The 20067-nt window shown below is 31.3% G+C and overlaps 1 long non-coding RNA gene across 1 annotated transcript; it reads left to right on the top strand.

Moving 5' to 3' along the window:
- The first annotated feature begins 7951 nt into the window (after positions 1-7951).
- On the top strand, positions 7952-13330 carry LOC126838637 (uncharacterized). The gene is made up of 2 exons (XR_007685719.1): positions 7952-8071; positions 13157-13330. It is a non-coding gene; the product is annotated as an uncharacterized LOC126838637 (long non-coding RNA).
- Positions 13331-20067: the final 6737 nt, after the last annotated feature.

Genomic DNA, 20067 nt, shown 5'->3' with positions numbered 1-20067 from the left:
ATTAGATCGGCCATAGTTGTACATCATTACTATTAGGATATTAATAATATTAAAAAAAATTATAGCAACTTCATTGCATTAATATTCAGCTTATTATTGTATAAATAAAAAATTACCTTTTTTTATATCATTATGAGCACGAATTAATAATTATACTTAATTATTTTGTGTTCTAGTTATAGTTAAGGTATAATTTTCTAATCAAAAATTGTCTTTGTGACCATAATACGGCTATCATTATTCTTCAAATAGTTTCTACTGATATTACAAAAAAGTATCAATTTTGCCTGATTTTTCAACATTGAAACTAAATTGGCAGAAAAAAAAAATGTTTGACTAATCAACTTTTTGTTATTTTTACATTAGAAAATGTAGAAATTGACTCGATCGTCGTATGCATAATGTGTATAGATCGACTTACCAAATTTATGGTATTATAGCGATAAATATATAAAGTCAGCCGTCGTACACAAAAGTGTGTAGCTCTATCTACCGATTTATGGTTATGGTAGCGAAATCGTATAAATTAGATTGGCAGTGGTATCCAAATGTGTGCAGTTCAGCCTACCGAATTTTCAGCGTGTGTAGATCGAATCACTGAATTCATGTATTATAGCGATAAACGTACAAATTCAGTCAGCCGTTGTGTACAAAAAGTGAGTAGCTCTAGCTACTGAATTTATGTTATTCTTAGCAAAAACGTAGAAATTTGATTGGCCGTGGTATACAAATGTGTGCAGTTCAGTCTACCATTTTCCTGTTTACTAACTAAGTATTTTTATGATAAAGATAAACAACATATTTATATTGCGACATACTTCCTAATAAATAGTAATAGTTGAGAATTTGCATCAAAGCAAATTTTGTATGTTATTTGCGGTAATCGCTTAAGTTATTTTATAAAAATATTTAAATTATCGTATTAAACGGTTTTAATTAAAATACTACTGAAAATGACGTCATACCTACTGTCACATGTTTATAGTTTTATTTTCCATTGTATGTAGATTCATAATTAAATTTGTATCTACGGTATTATATACGTACATTTTAGCACTCGACGCTAAACAAAACACATGATTAAGTTTTTATGAAGAAGGGGCGTCATAATTAAATGTTTGTACAAAAACATTTTAATTCAACAAAATACGACCATTTTTTGGCTTAATTCTCATATTTTTGTGACGAAACCAAAATAATTTGAACACCTTTTGTTATAAAAAAAATTGCTTCTTCGAACGGTTACCTCGTTTGAAATTTAGTAGTATCTATCGTTATTATTGTACTCAAAATAAACAATAATCCAGGCAAGTTCCTACGTTCTCGCTGAAGTAACATAAAGTATCTAGGTGGTTTGAACGACATATCTAATTTCAAAGTTTTAGCTAAAAATAATGTAATTCGGTAGCTAGAGCTACACAATTTTTGTATAGCACGGCTGACCAAATCATTATGTTTATTGCTATGTGAACATGAATTCGGTGAGTCGACCTACACACTTCTTTTGACGATCGAATAAATTTCTACATTTTTAATGTAAAAATAATAAAATGTCGAGCACTATAGGCAATCATTTGGTACGTTTGATTATGAAGCACCATAATATCTGAGCTCTCGAGTTGACAACAGGGTTGAAATAGCTGTGTACTTAATTAAAATATTTTTGGTGAAATGTAAAATAAAAACTTTAGGATTTGTAGCAATTAATACTCAAAATTAAGCATTTTTTCTTTAAATTTTCATCAAAACATTTTATTTAGATACACAGCTTTACATTATAATAATATTTTTAAGATTTGTATGTGGTTTAAATAGCGTTTTTTTCTTAAATCCGGAATAAGAGTTTTAAAGTTAGGATGAGAGGGAAAGTGCGGTTGGAAATGCGCGCAGATAAAAATAATACTACACTCCATATTTCTGCTGCTCTATACTTAAAACTTCAATTACTTCAAAAATAGATATCCGATCCTGGTTATCGACCAGTCAACATTTTTAGTATATTATTCTCAATTTAAAAAGTTAACCTAAATTGTAGGTTTATCGCTACAATAACATGAATTGGGTGAGTCGATCTATACATAATATGCTATGTATACGACGGCGATTCATTTTCTACACTTTCTAATCTAAAATGACAAAAATTTGAAAACTTAAACTTTTTTATTTTTCGCCACTCGAGTTTCAAATAGTGCTTAGTTATATTATGTATAATACGTATTCTAAAAGTTATGGGGTCAAACTGTGTTAAAATCAATAATCTGAGATTTTTAATTTTGTACTCAACAATCGAGCAAGTTTTAACGTTTTCGCTAAAAATAACGTAAATTCGGTATCAAAAGCTACCTACACAATTTTCTTATAAAACCGCCGATTCAATGTATATATTTATCGCTAAGAAATTTCTTGTCTATCACGGGCCTAATAACAACGTCATGTTGAATAGTGTAGGCAATCATTTGGTACGTTTGTTTGTGAAACACCATATCTGTATGTGAATTTTGCCAGGGTAGCAATAAACGCTGCTCTTACTAATAAACTTTACCGTTTGCCCTCTTGTGTCTAAAGTGCAAAATTATTTAGTTGTTTATAATACTTTGTCCGGTATAAAATACAAAATCACACAGCACTATATTATAATAATATTTATAAGATTTTTATGTGGCTTAAATAACGTTTTTTTTTTTTAAATCCGGAATAAGAGTTTTAAAGTTAGCATACAGTTTGAACTACAAATTATTTGTTTTAACATACCTATAAATGCTTTATAATAGTGCACTAATTTGAATTGCAATAGCTATAACTTTTAAACAGCTGTTGAGTATAAAAACTGGTTTTTAACATTTTGGTTTTCAAAATATTCAACTTCAACAGAATATCCGAAAAGTATAGGAGTTCCAATTAAATTTCATACGTAGACGGTGCACATGCGCAAACAACATAAGATTAAAATTTAGACATTGAAAACAATTTGCATACAGTTTGAACTTAGAAAGTGTTATTTCTAGTACAGAATGTTTTTGAATAATAAAAATGTTTAGCTTTGGAATTATAATTGTTATTGTTACAAAAAAATAACACTACACTAATGGCATATATTATACAATTTTTATTACAAAACATATTCACTGAGACTACAACAATGCCCGAAAATACAATGCGATAACGGTAGTGTTGCACGTTATCATATTACTCTAAAACAGCGGATGGACGATGGAATCGAACTTGAGCCTTGCACGTCTGGCTCACAACTTATAGGCCCATCGTTTTTAAGGGGATCCAAATGAAAAATTGTTTTTACCGGTTATCATCGACGGCACGCTAAATGTCACCTTGTAATCATTTTCCGTCTCGTTATTGAGCGCCAGGTAAAAATAACCTTTGACACCCTTCGTCGATAGATCCTTGCCACACGCTCGAATGGTCACCGGATATCTTTTGTGATTTTCAAACCATCCGGAGACGATGTCTTTTTACAATCATCTTTGGTCCATTTTCCCGAGTCTAAATCCGAATCACGTACTTCCACATAAGTGTCGTTATGATTTACGTTATCGTAATTGCTATTTTCGGATCCTGAGAAAAAAGTGAAAATAACAAGGAATAAATTCACCATGCTGTGTAAATCAGGTGAAACGGAAACTGCATAGTCTGATAACTGCAGTTGCAATTAACCACTTACCGACTGACACGATTTTTCGCACAGTGGCTTGCAAACACTTTTGCAGAGAGCTGTAGGTAGACTTATTGGCAGACGCGAACATATAACAGAACACAGGGACCGCAGACGATGGAGCATTTATCGAACTGAATTTTGTCGGACGACGTATCCACGTTTACGGTTACTAGTGTGGACCGAACGCTGGTTACAGCGAGAAACATAAAAATTAATCGGTACATGATTGCGAAATTGCGTTATAAATTGCACGTGCAACGAGATGGCACTGTTGGTAATTTGTAGTTATACTGAATGTATGACTACGGAATTAACCGTATATAACACGGAACTGCCCGTTTTGCGGTAATCGATTTTGTATTTTATTACGGACAAAGTATTATTAACAACTAAATAATTCTGAACTTCGGACGCAAGAGGGCAAACGGTACAAAATATGATAGGTAATATGTTAAATGTGTTGCTCCCTTTGGCCAAATTATCGCCTTCAACACAGGATTATCAACTCGACAGCTCAGATACGGTGCTTCACAAACAAACGTACCAAATGATTGCCTATACGATTCAACATGACGTTGTTATTAGGCCTTTGATAGACAAGAAATTTCTCAGCGATAAACATTTACATTGAATCGGCGGTTTTATAAGAAAATTGTGTAGGTAGCTTTTGATACCGAATTTACGTTATTTTTAGCGAAAACGTTGAGACTTGCTCGATTGTTGCATATCAAAATTAAGAATCTCAGACTATTGATTTTAACGTGGTTTGACCGATAACTATTAGAACACATAATATACATAATAAAACGTTATTTTACTGATAAACGTACAAATTCGGTCAGCCGTCGTATACGAGAAGTGCGTAGCTCTTGCTACCGAATTTACATTATTTTAGCGAAAACGTAGAAATATTGACTTTACATAGTTTGACCCTTAACTATTAGGATACGTGTATTACTATGCTATGCGTATTTTTTTTTTTTTTTTTTGAGAACTATTTCATGTTCTTCTATAAAAAAAAGTTAATACTCGATGTTCAGCAACTTTAAAAATATGTAACTCAACCTGCTAACATTACAGTTTACCGAATGGAAAACCGTCAATATTAGATATATAAAACGTTATCGAAAACTATCATGTAACCGGTTATTGTACAAATTAAAGATGAACTTGGTATAAAAACCATTATGGGCTAATTAAAAAATTAATATGCATAATTATTGTTAAACAAACCGTGTCTTTGTGTTCACATTTGTTTTTACAATCGGCCATCATCATTTATTAAATAGTTTCTACCGATGTTCAAAAAATGTAAAAATGTTGACACATTTTTTATAATTAATACTCAAATGGCAAAAAATTAAAAAATTTAAGTAAACAAACTTTTGTCATTTTCAGATTAGAAAAATATGTAGAAATTGAATCGACCGTCGTATGAATGAAGTGTATAGATGGACTCAACGAATGCATGTTATTATAGCGATGAACCTACAATCTCGGTCAGCCGTCGTACACAAAAAGTGTGTAGTTCTAGCTACCGAATTAACGTTATTTTTAGTGAAAACATAACAATTAGATCGACTGTGGTATACAAAAGTAGGCAGTTGGATCTTCGATTTTTTTCATATTTGTAGATACAACTGAAATTAGTTCAACTGTCGATTATAGAAGTTTTTGTTGAAACAACCTAGGTACTTTATATGATTGCAGCATAAACTTAGAAGCCTATAAACCCAAAATTATAATAAATAATATAGAATAATGTTACTAATATATATGTATAATATAATATATTATTAATATTTTTAATCTCGATTATATAGTTTTATCACTACTATTTTAGTATTAAAATAATATGAAATATAAGTATGGGTAAATTCCAGTTTAGGTACTTATTATTATATGGATGTGGATAGTTAGTTTTTAAATACTACTCAAAATCATTTAACTTTTAACAAATAATTTGTATATTTAGATTTTGGATCGCCGAATAATCAAACATATTTTCTACAAATTATTTTTACCTATTTATCCATCACTCTTCAATTGTTTCCCTATTTAATATATACCGATTGACCTCTAGACATTGCATTCATGTTTTGTACCCTTGAGTTCCTAAGTAACCCTCACAGGACACAAACATATCATTCTTTCACAATTTTAAACTTCTAATAACCATCAGATGTCAGACTTCAAGTATCTACCTTTAATACTCCACGCCACGTGTACCTCTGATGGTTAAGTTCTAAACGTACATTATCAGATACTGGCATAGACGGTGATTTTCTGAACAAATAAGTATTTTAATTCAACCAATATCTAGACATATAACATACAGTTATCTACGTTTGAACAACTTTGTTTTACATACGTACACCATAACAGATATTTAGCCAACTGACCTCTAGCATTTTTATCTGTTTTCAACCATAAAGTAAGCAACACCGGACACTTGATAACCCGTAATCGTCTAACTTCTAGACTATTCTTTTCAGTTTAAAATTTAAAAAATTGTATTTTAATCTTTAAGCAAGAAGTACCGTACACTCACTTTTTTAGTACGTCGTTTCTGATCTGACAGATAGCTAGACAGTGAACCCCACATCCCACTTGGAATCTATGACCTATCCGGCTGCCTACCAGCTATTATCTCTGTGTTATAAGAATAATTTGAAGTGAGAAACATACGTTTTTGTACAAAAATAAATCGTATATGAGTTATAAAAGTGGAGAAAAAAAATTAATTATTAAAATAGATATAGTCATTAAGTAAAATAGATTATTTTTTTTTAACTTATTCAGCGTTAATAAAATAGATGATTACTAATATATGAATTTAATTATTTGAAATTATATTAAAATGTGCAGGTTTAGTTGTACAATGGATTGCCTCATCTGAAAACTATTGATGTGTCAATTTTGAGTACAATTTCGATTGTGTATGTTTAAAAAATAACAAGATAACCGTCTTCAACTTGATGTTATACCGACATTACTTGAAAGTATACGAGAGCAACACGCTGTAAAATATTTTGCCAATGATGAACATGAGACTGTGAATAAATGTTTTTTTTTTACTAGACATTTCGACGTTTAAAAATAATTAAGCATATAATTTTTTTTGAAAATCCCATAAAAGTATAAAAAAAGTTCACCATTTTTTTTTTCATCACTTTTCGGTGACATTTTATATATTGAATATCGACGGTTTTTGATTAAAGTAAAGTAAAGATAACAGGTGAGTTACATTATTTATAAAAGTTTTATGTATAGTTTTTTAAAAAAAACATTAAATAGTTCTTGAAAAAAATATATACGCATAGTATAGTAATACATGTATCTTAATAGTTATGGAGTCAAACTATGTTAAAATAAATAGTCTGATATTCTTAATTTTAAATGCAACAATGACCAATCCAGCAAGTTTCAATGGTATCGTTAAAAATAACGTAAATTCGGTAGCTAGAGCTAGACCTACAATTATTCTTAAAAAACCGCCAATTACATCTATATGTTTATCGCTCAGAAATGTCTTGCTATCAAAGGTGTGTTAACAACGTCATGTTGAATCATATAGGCAATCATTTGGTTCGTTTGATTGTAAAGCACCAAATCTGAGCTGTCGAGTTGATACCCTGCGTTAGAGACGATTAATTTGACCAGGGTAGCAATAAACTTAACATATTATCTATCACACGTTGTACTATTTGCCCTTTGTGTTCGAAGGTCGGAATATTTAGTTGTTTATAATACTTGGTCCAGTTTAAAAAATCGATTACTGCCAAACAGGCAATTCCGTGGTATATATACCGTGGGTTCAGTAGTCATACATTCAGTACAACTACAAATTACAAACATACTGACTCGTTGCTTGTACATTTTATAACGCAATTTTGCAATCATGTACCGATTAATTTTTGTGTTTCTCGCTGTAACCAGCGTTTGGTCCGCAATCATAACCGTGAACGTGAACGTGGATACGCAATCCGGCGACACTCGGGCTGTAAGTTTTAATTCTGATCCAAATAATGATACAATGCGTGCAGAAAAACAAAAAGTGACATTTACGGTACAGTACAACTACAACGACAGTTATTTGGAAGTACGTGGACTCATTTTAAACTATGGAAAATGGGCGATGGAGATTGTAATGAGATAACATCTCCAAATGGATTGAAATCTCAAATGATAATCCGCTGACCATTCGGGCGTGCGGCCGTGCTAATTCACCGACTGGTGTGGATGGTTTATATATACCTGAGGAAGCAAGGCGAGACGGGAAAATGATTACAAGGTGAAGTTTATCGTGCCGTGGATTGGTTCAGACACGTTTCTTGTGGAATCCGTTAAAGACGATCAGGTTGTATCTTGTGTGATACCCTCTGCAACAGGGGTCAGGTCGCTTAAAGAAACTGTTCGCTGTAAACAAGTTATATAATGCGCAACATTACCGTAATCGCATTGTATTAGTGTAGCCTTAGTGAATACTTTGTGTAATAATAATTGTATATTTAGTTAATAGTGTAATCCAATCGTAGTATTGTAATAAAAATTATAATTTGAGAGCAAAAATGGTTTTTTTGTTATACATTTTATACTCAAAATACCTTTCTTATATGCAAATAGTTATATTGGAAATGTTAAACTGGATATATTCTGTTTACATTTAGTATTTTAAAAATACAAATGTTAAAAATAAGTAATTATTCTCCACGGTTCAAAAGTTATAACTATTTAAAAAGTTCAAATTAGTGCAATACTACAACAAATAGTTTTGAATTTTGGTTGTCTCGTAAAAAGTGTAATATGTTAACTAAAAAATTGTATACAAAATTGATTTAACTGCCTAAAATTTTCATTAGCTCTGGCACTTAACCGAAAAATGTATAACGAAAAAAAGCGTTACAAGATAGGGGTGGGAGATAGGATGAGTGGAATGGGTGTAGAGAGATATGGGTAGGGATAGGGGTGAGTGATAGTGGGTTGAAAATAGGGGTATGAGATGGGGGTAGGAGATAGGGGATGGGATATAGTGGGTAGAAGATAGGGAAAATATAGGAGATAAGAGATAAGAGATATGTTGTACGTTCAACGTTCAAATTAGAACTAAATAATAAATTCAAAATATTGATCGTTGGACGGGAAATCACCGAGGCAGAAACAATCGGAAGGTCTGCCACATTTATTCGCACTTACTAAAAGGCACCTTAGTGTTTAGGTAAAAGGTATTTAAGTAAATTTATTTACAGGGTGTGTGTATAACGGTTAGTGTACCAAAGTGTGAATACGACAAACATTTTGTACATCCAATATCGACGATTTTTCTTTAGGATAAAGTAAATACTACTTGCGTTCACTCGATTTCTTTATTTTTTTGCCAGTTGACTTTAATTTTTTTTAAATAAGATTACATTTATACATTTACAAAAAATCATGCGTACACAAAGACTCTGTTTTAACATTGTAATTTCTAAAAATAATTAAGCATTTTAATTTGCATACGACGGTCGAGAAATGTTTGTATTTTTTTATGTAAAATGTTTCATTTTTTATTTTACAATATTAACAATATTAATAATATATATTATAATTTACATATAATATATTAGAAATATTTTCATTATTATTTAATATAATTTTTTTTTTTGTTCAAACGGCACACTCTTGTACCCGGCGTTGCCCAAGATTTAGTCTGCCGGGACTGAGTAAAATAATTCCAATTACCCTTATCCCAACCCCCAACCTCACATTATGCATACGACAGTAGACTGTAGGCCTATTTCTACATTTTCTAATACAAAAAAAACAAAAAGTTGATAAGGTAAAATTGTTTTTTCTCCTACTTGAGTTTCAATGTTAAGAAATCAGGCAAAATGAATACTTTTTTGTAATATCAGTGTAGAAACTATTTGAAGAATAATAATAGCTAATTATGGACACAAAGACACTGTTTGATTAGAAAAACTAAACCCTACTATAACTAATACACAAAATCATAAGTATAATAATCAATCGTGCATATAATGATATAACAAAAAGGTAATTTTTTATTTATACAATAATATGCTGAATATTAATGCAATGTAGTTGTTATAATTTTTTTATTATTATAAATATCCTAATAGTAATGATGTACAACTATGGCCGATCTAGTTTTTACGTTTCGCTAAATAACGTATATTCGGTAGCTAGAGCTACACACTTTTTGTACATGACAGCTGACCAATTTGAACTTTTATCGTTTATATTAACACGAATTCGGTGAGTCAATCTACACAGTTTACGCATACGATGGTTGAGAATTTTCTTCATTTTTCAAAATAGAAATCACAATAAGAAGGTCACACATACTATCATTCTTTTTACTTTTTGCCCTCTTGTGTCTAAAGTTCAGAATTATTGTACAAAATGTAAAATCGATTATTGCGAAACTGGCAATTCCTTGGTATATATACGGTCAATCCAGTAGTCAAACATTCAGTACAACTACAAATTACAAACAGTGTTGACTCGTTGCTTTTACATTTTATAACGCAATTTTGCAATCATGTACCGATTAATTTTTATGTTTCTCGCTGTAACCAGCGTTCGGTCCGCAATCATAACCGTGAACGATACGCAATCCGGCGACACTCGGGCTGTAAGTTTAAATTCTGATCGACATAATGATATATTGGATGCAGAAAACCAAAAAGTGACATTTACGATACAGTACAACTACGACGACAGTTATTTGGAAGTAAAAGACTCAATGTTAGACTATGGAAAATGGACCGATAGCGGTTGTAATGAGATCACGGATCCAAATGGATTGAAAATCTCAAAAGATAATCGCTGACCATTCGAGCGTGCGGCCGTGCTAATTCACCGACGGGTGTGGATGGTTACATATTCTGAGGAGGAAGCAAGGCGAGACGGAAAATGATTACAAGGTGAAGTTCATCGTGCCATGGATTGGTTCAGACACGTTTCTTGTGGAATCCGTTAAAGACGATCAGGTTGTATCTTGTGTGATACCTAAAAGAGGGGTCAGGTCGATTCAAAGTTCTGTTCGCTGTAAACAAGTTATATAATGTGCAACATTACCGTAATCGCATTGTATTAGTGTAGCCTTAGTGAAAAATTTGTGTAATCAAAATTGTATTTTTTGGCAATAGTGAACACGTTTTGTAATAAAAATTGAATATATTGTTATTAGTGTAGTCTTATCGTATTGTATACAAATTATAATTTCAGAACAAAATTGTTATTTTTTTTTTATACATTTTATACTCAAAATACCTTTTCTTATATGCAAATTAGTATATTGGAAATGTTAAACTGGATATATTCACATCACCTCGTTGCTTTGATTATATAATGCCTATACTCTACTGTACTAGTCACCTCGGATAAAATCATCGAAAACGGTGATTACGAATATAATATCAGTTCTCAATTTTAATCAGCCAAAAAAACTTAAATAAAAAAAAAAAAAATTAAATGAAAACCCTAAAATGGTACTTTAGTATCAAATCTTAATAGGATCATTCTACATAGATCTACAAAAAATTGTTTTAATAACTTAATAACATTTTTTTAAAGATTTTAGGTGTTTTTGTTAAGATATACGCAATTTGCGAAAACACAGTATTCCAGCAATTAAAAAAAAGCTGTAGTACCGAATTTTCTTTTCCATTTAATATGTTATGGATACATATGAGTTCTGACTACTGACAAATTTTCTATTTAAAAGTCTTTAAAATTACGGTTAAAAATTAAAAAAAAACAAAAAACCTTGTACCCCTAGGGGGATGGGAATTTGGTATAATTTAAATTTGATACAACTGACGTTTGAGGGCAAACGAAATAATATTTCTGATAAATTTCAATACTTGCATACGACGCCTTGCATCAAAGTTAAAACGATGTTAGCGATTGTAATAACACAACTTCATTACTTGTATTAAAAGATAAAAAGATAAAACATTTTATGTCTATATAACTTCTGTTTTTGCCTCAATGTTGAAAAACTCAAAGGTCAAACTGCACACTTTTGTATAACACAACAACCTCTATTCGCTTAAAACAACGTAAATTCGATAGCTAGAGCTACACACTTATTGAGTACGGCGGTTGACTGAATTTGTACGTTTATCGCTATAATACATAAATTCAGTGAGTCGATCTACACACTTGCTACACACGCTAAAAAAATCGGTAGGCTGACTGCACACATTTGTATACCACTGCCAATGTAATTTATACGATTTCGCTACCATAACCGTCAATTCGGTACATAGAGCTACACACTTTTTGTGTACGGTGGCTGACTTTATATATTTATCGCTATAACACCATAAATTTGGTAAGTCGATTCATAAAGGTTATGCAAACAACGGTTCTCAATCATTTTCTACATTTTCTTATGTAAAGATAACAGCAAGTTGATTAGTTAAATTTGTTTTTTTCTCCCACTTGAGTTTCAATGTTAAAAAATCAGGCAAAATGAATACTTTTTATTTAATAACAGTAGAAACTATTTGAAGAATAATAATAGCCAATTATGGACACAAGACACTGTTTGATTAGAAAACTATACTCTAACTATAACCATTAAACTCAATGATATAACAAAATAATTAAGCATATTAACTAATTGTGCTTATAATAATATATGAAAAAAGTTAATTTTTTTATTTGAAATGATATATAAATTAGTACACACATTTGTATACCACTGCCAATCTAATTTATACGATTTCGATACGATAACCATAAATTCGGTAGATAGAGCTACACACTTTTTGTACACGACGGCTGACCGAATTTGTACGTTTATCGCTATATTAACATGAATTCGGTGAGTCGATCTACACACATTATGCATACGACGGTTAAGTAATTCCTTGGTATATATAAGGTCGATTCAGTAGTCAATCATTCAGTATAACTACAAATTACAAACAGTGCTAATTCGTTGCTTGTACATTTTTTAACGCAATTTCGCAATCATGTACCGATTAATTTTTGTGTTTCTCGCTGTAACCAGCGTTCGGTCTGCAATCATAACCGTGAACGTGGATACGCAATCCGGCGACACTCGGGCTGTAAGTTTTTATTCTGATCCAAATAATAATATATTGGATGCAGAAAAACAAAAAGTGACATTTACGGTACAGTACAACTACAACGACAGTTATTTGGAAGTAAAAGACTCAATATTAGACTATGGAAAATGGGCCGATAGAGATTGTAATGAGATAACATCTCCAAATGGATTGAAAATCTCAAAAGATAATCCGCTGACCATTCGGGCGTGCGGCCGTGCTAATTCACCGACTGGTGTGGATGGTTATATATACCTGAGGAAGCAAGGCGAGACGGAAAATGATTACAAGGTGAAGTTTATCGTGCCGTGGATTGGTTCAGACAGTTTCTTGTGGAATCCGTTAAAGACGATCAGGTTGTATCTTGTGTGATACCCTCTGCAACAGGGGTCAGGTCGATTAAAGAAACTGTTCGCTGTAAACAAGTTATATAATGCGCAACATTACCGTAATCGCATTGTATTAGTGTAGCCTTAGTGAATACTTTGTGTTATAAAAATTGTATATTTAGTTAATAGTGTAATCCAATCGTAGTATTGTAATAAAAATTATAATTTGAGAGCAAAAATGGTTTTTTTGTTATACATTTTATACTCAAAATACCTTTTCTTATATGCAAATTAGTTATATTGGAAATGTTAAACTGGATATATTCTGTTAACATTTAGTATTTTAAAAATACAAATGTTAAAAATAAGTAATTATTCCCCACGGTTCAAAAGTTATAACTATTTAAAAAGTTTAAATTAGTGCAATACTAAAACAAATAGTTTTGAATTTTGGTTGTCTCGTAAAAAGTGTAATATATTAACTAAACAAATGTACTACAAAATTGATTTAACTGCCTAAAATTTTCATTTGGGAATTTGTTTGAAAAATAATAGGTTATTGTATTATTTTCTGTTATACAACATACCTACTCAGTAAAAATGGGTATGCAGTAATCCGGATTTTTACAAAAAATATGCTATTTATGTCACTTAAACAATAAAAAGCTGTGTACCTCATTAAAATATTTTTGATGAAATTTAAAAAAAAAACATGATTTCGGATTTGTAGCAATTTATATTTAAAACTAAGCATGTTTTAAAAAAATGTTTTATCATAACATTTTACTTAGATACACGGCTTTATATTTTAATAAAAATTTTTAAAGAATTTTACGTGAATTAAATAGCGTTTTTTTTCAATTTTGTCATTTTTATTTACAATAATTCCTATAGACCTGTGACCTCTCTGTCCCCTTGTTGCTTTGATTCCATAATGCCTAAACTCTACTGTACTAGTCATCTCGGATAAAATCACTGAAAACGGTGATTACGAATTTAATATCAGTTCTCAATTTTAATCGGCCAAAAAAAACTTAAATTAAAACCCAAAAATGGTACTTGAGTATCAAAACTTTATAGTATCATTCTGCTTAGATCTACAAAAAAATGTTTTAATAACTTGATAACTTTTTTTTTAAGATTTTAGGTGTCTTTGTTAAAATATACGCAATCTGCCAAAACACAGTTTTCGGCAATTAAAAAAAGCTGTGGTACCGAATTTTTCCCGTTTAATATGTAATGGATACATATGACATCTAACTCCTGACAAATTTTTTTTTGAAGGTCTTAAAATTACGGCTAAAAAATAAAAAAATAAAAACTTGTACCCCACTAGGGGGAGGGGGGTGGTATATTGGTATAATTTAAATTTGATACAACTGACGTGTGAGGGCAAACGAAATAATATTTCTGATAATTTCAACTAGATGGAACACATTTTCTCGAAATTATAGCCAGTAAAATTCTTATTTAAAAACTGGTATAGTGTTTTTCTGTTTTTTCAAATTTTGACTGTAAAGAATAGTATACCTTTTCAACTTTTACCCCCTAAGGTACCAACTATGTGAAATTTGTGATTTGAAAAGTTGCTACTCGAAAGAATTGGTCCAGTAATTAAAAAGTTACAGTGTATACAGTTAAAAAAAAGCCCACACCAGAGTAAAACACCTTCGCCGCCTGCATCGATGCTTAAACGATGTTAGCCGATTGTAAAACCACAACTTCATTACTTGTACTAAAAGATAAAAAGATAAAAGATTTTATGTCCATATAAATTCGATAGCTAGAGCTACACACTTATTGTGTACGGCGGCTGACTGAATTTGTACGTTTATCGCTAAAATACATGAATTCAGTGATTCGATCTACACACTTGCTACACACACTGAAAAATTCGGTAGGCTGAACTGCACACATTTGTATACCACTGCCAATCTAATTTATACGATTTCGCTACCATAACCGTCAATTCGGTACATAGAGCTACACACTTTTTGTGTACGGTGGCTGACTTTATATATTTATCGCTATAACACCATAAATTTGGTAAGTCGATCCATAAAGGTTATGCATACAACGGTTCTCAATCATTTTCTACATTTTCTTATGTAAAGATAACAGCAAGTTGATTAGTTAAATTTGTTTGTTTTTTTCTCCCACTTGAGTTTCAATGTTAAAAAATCAGGCAAAATGAATACTTTTTATTTAATAACAGTAGTAAACTATTTGAAGAATAATAATAGCCAATTATGGACACAAGACACTGTTTGATTAGAAAACTATACTCTAACTAAACCATTTAACTCAATGATATAACAAAATAATTAAGCATATTAACTAATTGCGCTTATAATAATATATGAAAAAAGTTAATTTTTTTATTTTGAAATGATATATAAATTAGTAGTATTATCTATATTATTTATTATAATTTCTGTTTTTGCTATTAAGTAAAAAACATCCAATGTTCAAACGGCACACTTTTGTATACCACTGCCGATCTAATTTCTACGTTTTCGCTAAGAATAACGTAAATTCGGTAGCTAGAGCTACTCACTTTTTGTACACAACGGCTGACTGAATTTGTACGTTTATCGCTAAAAATACATGAATTCAGTGATTCGATCTACACACTTGCTTCACACGCTGAAAAATTCGGTAGGCTGAACTGCACACATTTGGATACCACTGCCAATCTAATTTATACGATTTCGCTACCATAACCATAAATTCGGTAGATAGAGCTACACACTTTTTGTACACGACGGCTGACCGAATTTGTACGTTTATCGTTTATATTAACACGAATTCGGTGAGTCAGTCTTGGTCAATCTGGTTGAGAATTTTCTTCATTTTTCAAAATAGAAATCACAATAAGAAGGTCACACATACTATCATTCTTTTTACTTTTTGCCCTCTTGTGTCTGAAGTTCAGAATTATTGTACAAAATGTAAAATCGATTATTGCGAAACTGGCAATTCCTGGTATATATACGGTCAATCCAGTAGTCAAACATTCAGTACAACTACAAATTACACACAGTACTGACTCGTTGCTTTTACATTTTATAACGCAATTTCGCAATCATGTACCGATTAATTTTTGTGTTTCTCGCTGTAACCAGCGTTCGGTCCGCAATCATAACCTTGAACGTAAATACGCAATCCGGCGACAATCCGAATGTAATTTCTAATTCCGATCCAAATAATGTTATAATGTATGCAAAGCCAAAAAGCGGCATTTACGATTAAGTACAACTACGCCGACAGTCATTTGGAAGTACGTGACTCATTTTTAAGCTTTGGAAAATGGACCGATGGTAAATGTAATGAGTTAACGTCTCCAAATGGTTCGAAAATCTCAAAAGATAATCCGCTGACCGTTCGAGCGTGCGGCCGTGAACATTCGCCGTCGGGTGTCACTGGTTATTTATTCCTGAGGAAGCAAGGCGAGACGGAGAATGATTACAAGTTGACGTTTGATGTGCCGTGGGGAGCAGGTGCAACAAGTTTGTGTTGACCGCCCTTAAAGATGAACCGACTGTATCTTGTGAGCTAGCCCCTGATAGTGGGTCAAGTATGGTTAATAAATCTATTCGCTGTTTTAGAGTTCTATAATGTGCGACATTACTGTAACCGCACTGTATTGGTGTAGTCTTGTTGAGTACTTTGTGTAATAAAAATTGTATTTTTTGGCAATAATGTATTCTTTAGTGAACACTTTTTGTAATAAAAATTGTATATTTGGATATTAGTGTAGTCTTATCGTGCTGTAATAAAAATTATAATTTCAGAGCAAAATATAGATTGTTTTTTTTATTAACATTTCCATTAAATAAAATGTACTGCCTTAATTGTCGTGTGAAAATTTGTATGAAAAATCACTTATTGTATTATTTTCTGTTATACAACATACACACTGGGTATCCAGCGATCTGGGTTTTTAACAAAAAGTGCTATTTATGCCACCTAAACATATTATTAGGTACAATGAATAGCCATGTACTTAATTTAAACAATTTTAATGAAATGTAAAATAAAACTTAAATTTGAATTTGTAGCAGTTTATATTGAAACTAGACATTTTTTTAAAATTTACATCAGAACATTTTATATAGGTACACAGCTTTATGTTATAATAATATTTAATATGTATAAGATTTTTATGTGGCTTAAATAGCGTTTTTTGTCTTAAATCTGTTATTTCAATTTCCTATCACTGATGCACACAGACACACTGCGCACACTTTGCCTATGATAATACTGCCGGCCAAATAGTTTGATAACTCTTCCATTCAATTCCATTCAAAACCTAGGCACGCAACTGGTTTGTAGTTTATTAACTGCAATGCAAATTAATTGAACAGATACTTTTTTTCTATGGTATTATGTATCTATCACAATTTTAAATTGGTGTTAAATTTTAGCAAAAAATTGCATATACAATGCGCCTTAATAAAGGTTACACCTCAAACAGCCACCGATATTACCTATTACCTCTTCTGAATTATATTCAAAATTAAGCATTTTTTTAAAAAAATTTATTAGAAAGTTCTTTTTAAGTACACAGCTTTATATTGAAAAATATTTAATATTTATAAGATTTTTAAGTGGCTTAAATAGCGTTTTCCCTCGTAAATCCGGATTTTCAAACTTTTTCTACAGAAGTTTTGTACAGATACCGACAACCGCAAACCGCACCATTGTCTTCAATTACAAGCAGTATTATTATGATAATACTGCTGGCTAAATAGTTATGAAACTGGTCTACAAATACGAATGTTTTACTAACTTCCTATAAGAGTTTTGTATGTAATAATGACCGACTAACCGCCGTATTAAATATAATCAATGGTATAATCAATTATATTACCTATAATTAGCAATATAGTGAAAATATTTTCAGTACCTGTTGGCTCTACCCTCAGTTTATACACTCGCCCATAGCCTCCTGGAAATTGACTACGGTCAAGGTTCCTCCTTTTTTGGGGGAATTTTTCATAATAAAAAAAAGTTTGTCTACAGATTTCTGAGGAAATTGTGCATGTTGTAGTTTCATTCTAGATCTACCTTTGGTCTAATTTTTATTGCATGTGCAATAGGTAACCGAAAGTAATAATTGTGTATGTTTAATAAGCATTAATGATTGGAATAATTATCAGTTGTGGTATCAAAGCGATAATAATATTACATACCTTGTGTAATGTGTAACAAACTTCAATGGTATTTCAACTCTCCATCGTACACACAAAATAGTGTTCATCAGTATTATCGTCGTCGTCGTCAATACATGTACTAAAAAATATCAACAATTTAATTTTTGTTTATTTTGCAATATTTATTTTAGGTTAATCGTGCAGTTATTTTGTTTTGTTTTGTGTAGTCACAAGTAAACACTAAAACCGTTTACAACATTTAAATACATTGGAAAATTAATACAAAATAATAATGGATACGTGCCTACACTTTTAAAAACTTAATTTATTTTTGTATGTTTATATTTTTTAGATATAATTTTTACAACACGGTTGATAACCACATAAGGTTAACAACTATTACCACGGATATATCCGAAAATCATCCACGTATCTAATTAGATAATAATGAAATTACTTGTTCGGTGCTTACCTTCAAATGGTCTATGCCAGTTTTCGCTGTACAAGTCCACCGTTCTATATTATTTATCAGTTTTTTGTGAAACTAAATTTAAAATCATACAAAATGTTTGGGGTTTTACCTTTTTCGCTTGTCATTTCTTTAGTTACTTCCATTTAACACAAATTAAATTGAAAGTAAACACCGCGCAGTTACCGCTTTTTAGACTACTTTAATCTACAAAGACAATAACATTAAAATGCATACACACAATTTTTCTTATACAACAGCTGATTCAATTTCGCTAATAAAATAATATGTATTGTCTAACATTACCGCGAAACGGGCAATTCCGTGGTATATATTCTATCGATTCAGCAGCCGTACATTCAGTGTAACTACAAAGTACAAACAGTGCCATCCGTTATAACGCAATTTCGCAATCATGTACCGAATAATTTTTATGTTTCTCGCTATGACCAGCGTCGTCCGACGACACTAGTTTAAATTCCATATCGACAATTACAATACAGTACAACGACAACTACTACGACAACTACAACAGTTACTTGGAAGTACGCGACTCATTTTTAAGCTATGGAAGATGGGCCGATAGCAGCTGCAATGAGGTGCCGTCTCCAACTGGTTTGCAAATCGCAATAGATAATCCGGTGACCATTCGAGTGTGTGGCCGTACAAATTCGCCGACGGGTGTCGATGGTCATTTATTCCTGAGGAAGCAAGGCGAGACGGAGAATAATTGGAAGTTGACGTTTTCTATGTCGTGGATGGAGACGAACAGGTTTCTGTTAGCCTCTCTTAAAAAAGATCCGGTTGTATCATGTATGGTACCGGATTGGTCAGAATCGGAAAACGGGTTACACCGTTCGTTTAATATATCCATTAGCTGTAATAGAGTTGTAAAAAATGCAACGTTACCGTAATCGCATTGTATTAATGTAGTCTTGGTGAATACTTTGTGTAATAAGGAAATGTATTTTTTGACAATATTGCATTTTTTAGTGTTTACGTTTTGTAATAAAATAAAAATTTCAAAGCAAAATATATATTTTTTAAAAAATTCTATACTAGAAATACCTTTTCTTAGTTTAAACTATATGCTAATTGGTTTTGCTGGAAATGTTAAATTCGACATATTCTGTTAACATTTAATATTTTGAAACCAAAAATGTTTACAATAAGTTTTTATACTCGTCTGTTCAAAAGTTATAGCTATTTAGAGTAAAGCTATTAAAGTAAAATTAGTGCACTATTAAGAAGCAAATATAGGTGTATTAAAACAAATATTTTAGTTGTATCTTGAAAAAGTGTAATATGTTATCTAAACTAGTATTTTGAAGAAAACAAATGTACTACAAAA

Source organism: Adelges cooleyi, unplaced genomic scaffold (assembly GCF_023614345.1).
Source record: "Adelges cooleyi isolate 19-005CV unplaced genomic scaffold, UGA_ACOO_1.1 ACOO_flye_CR_arks_rails_tigmint_CR_PRNA_30, whole genome shotgun sequence".
NCBI lineage: Eukaryota > Metazoa > Arthropoda > Insecta > Hemiptera > Adelgidae > Adelges > Adelges cooleyi.
The sequence above is the reverse complement of the archived record's forward strand: the minus strand, read 5'-3'. Positions and strand labels throughout refer to the sequence as shown.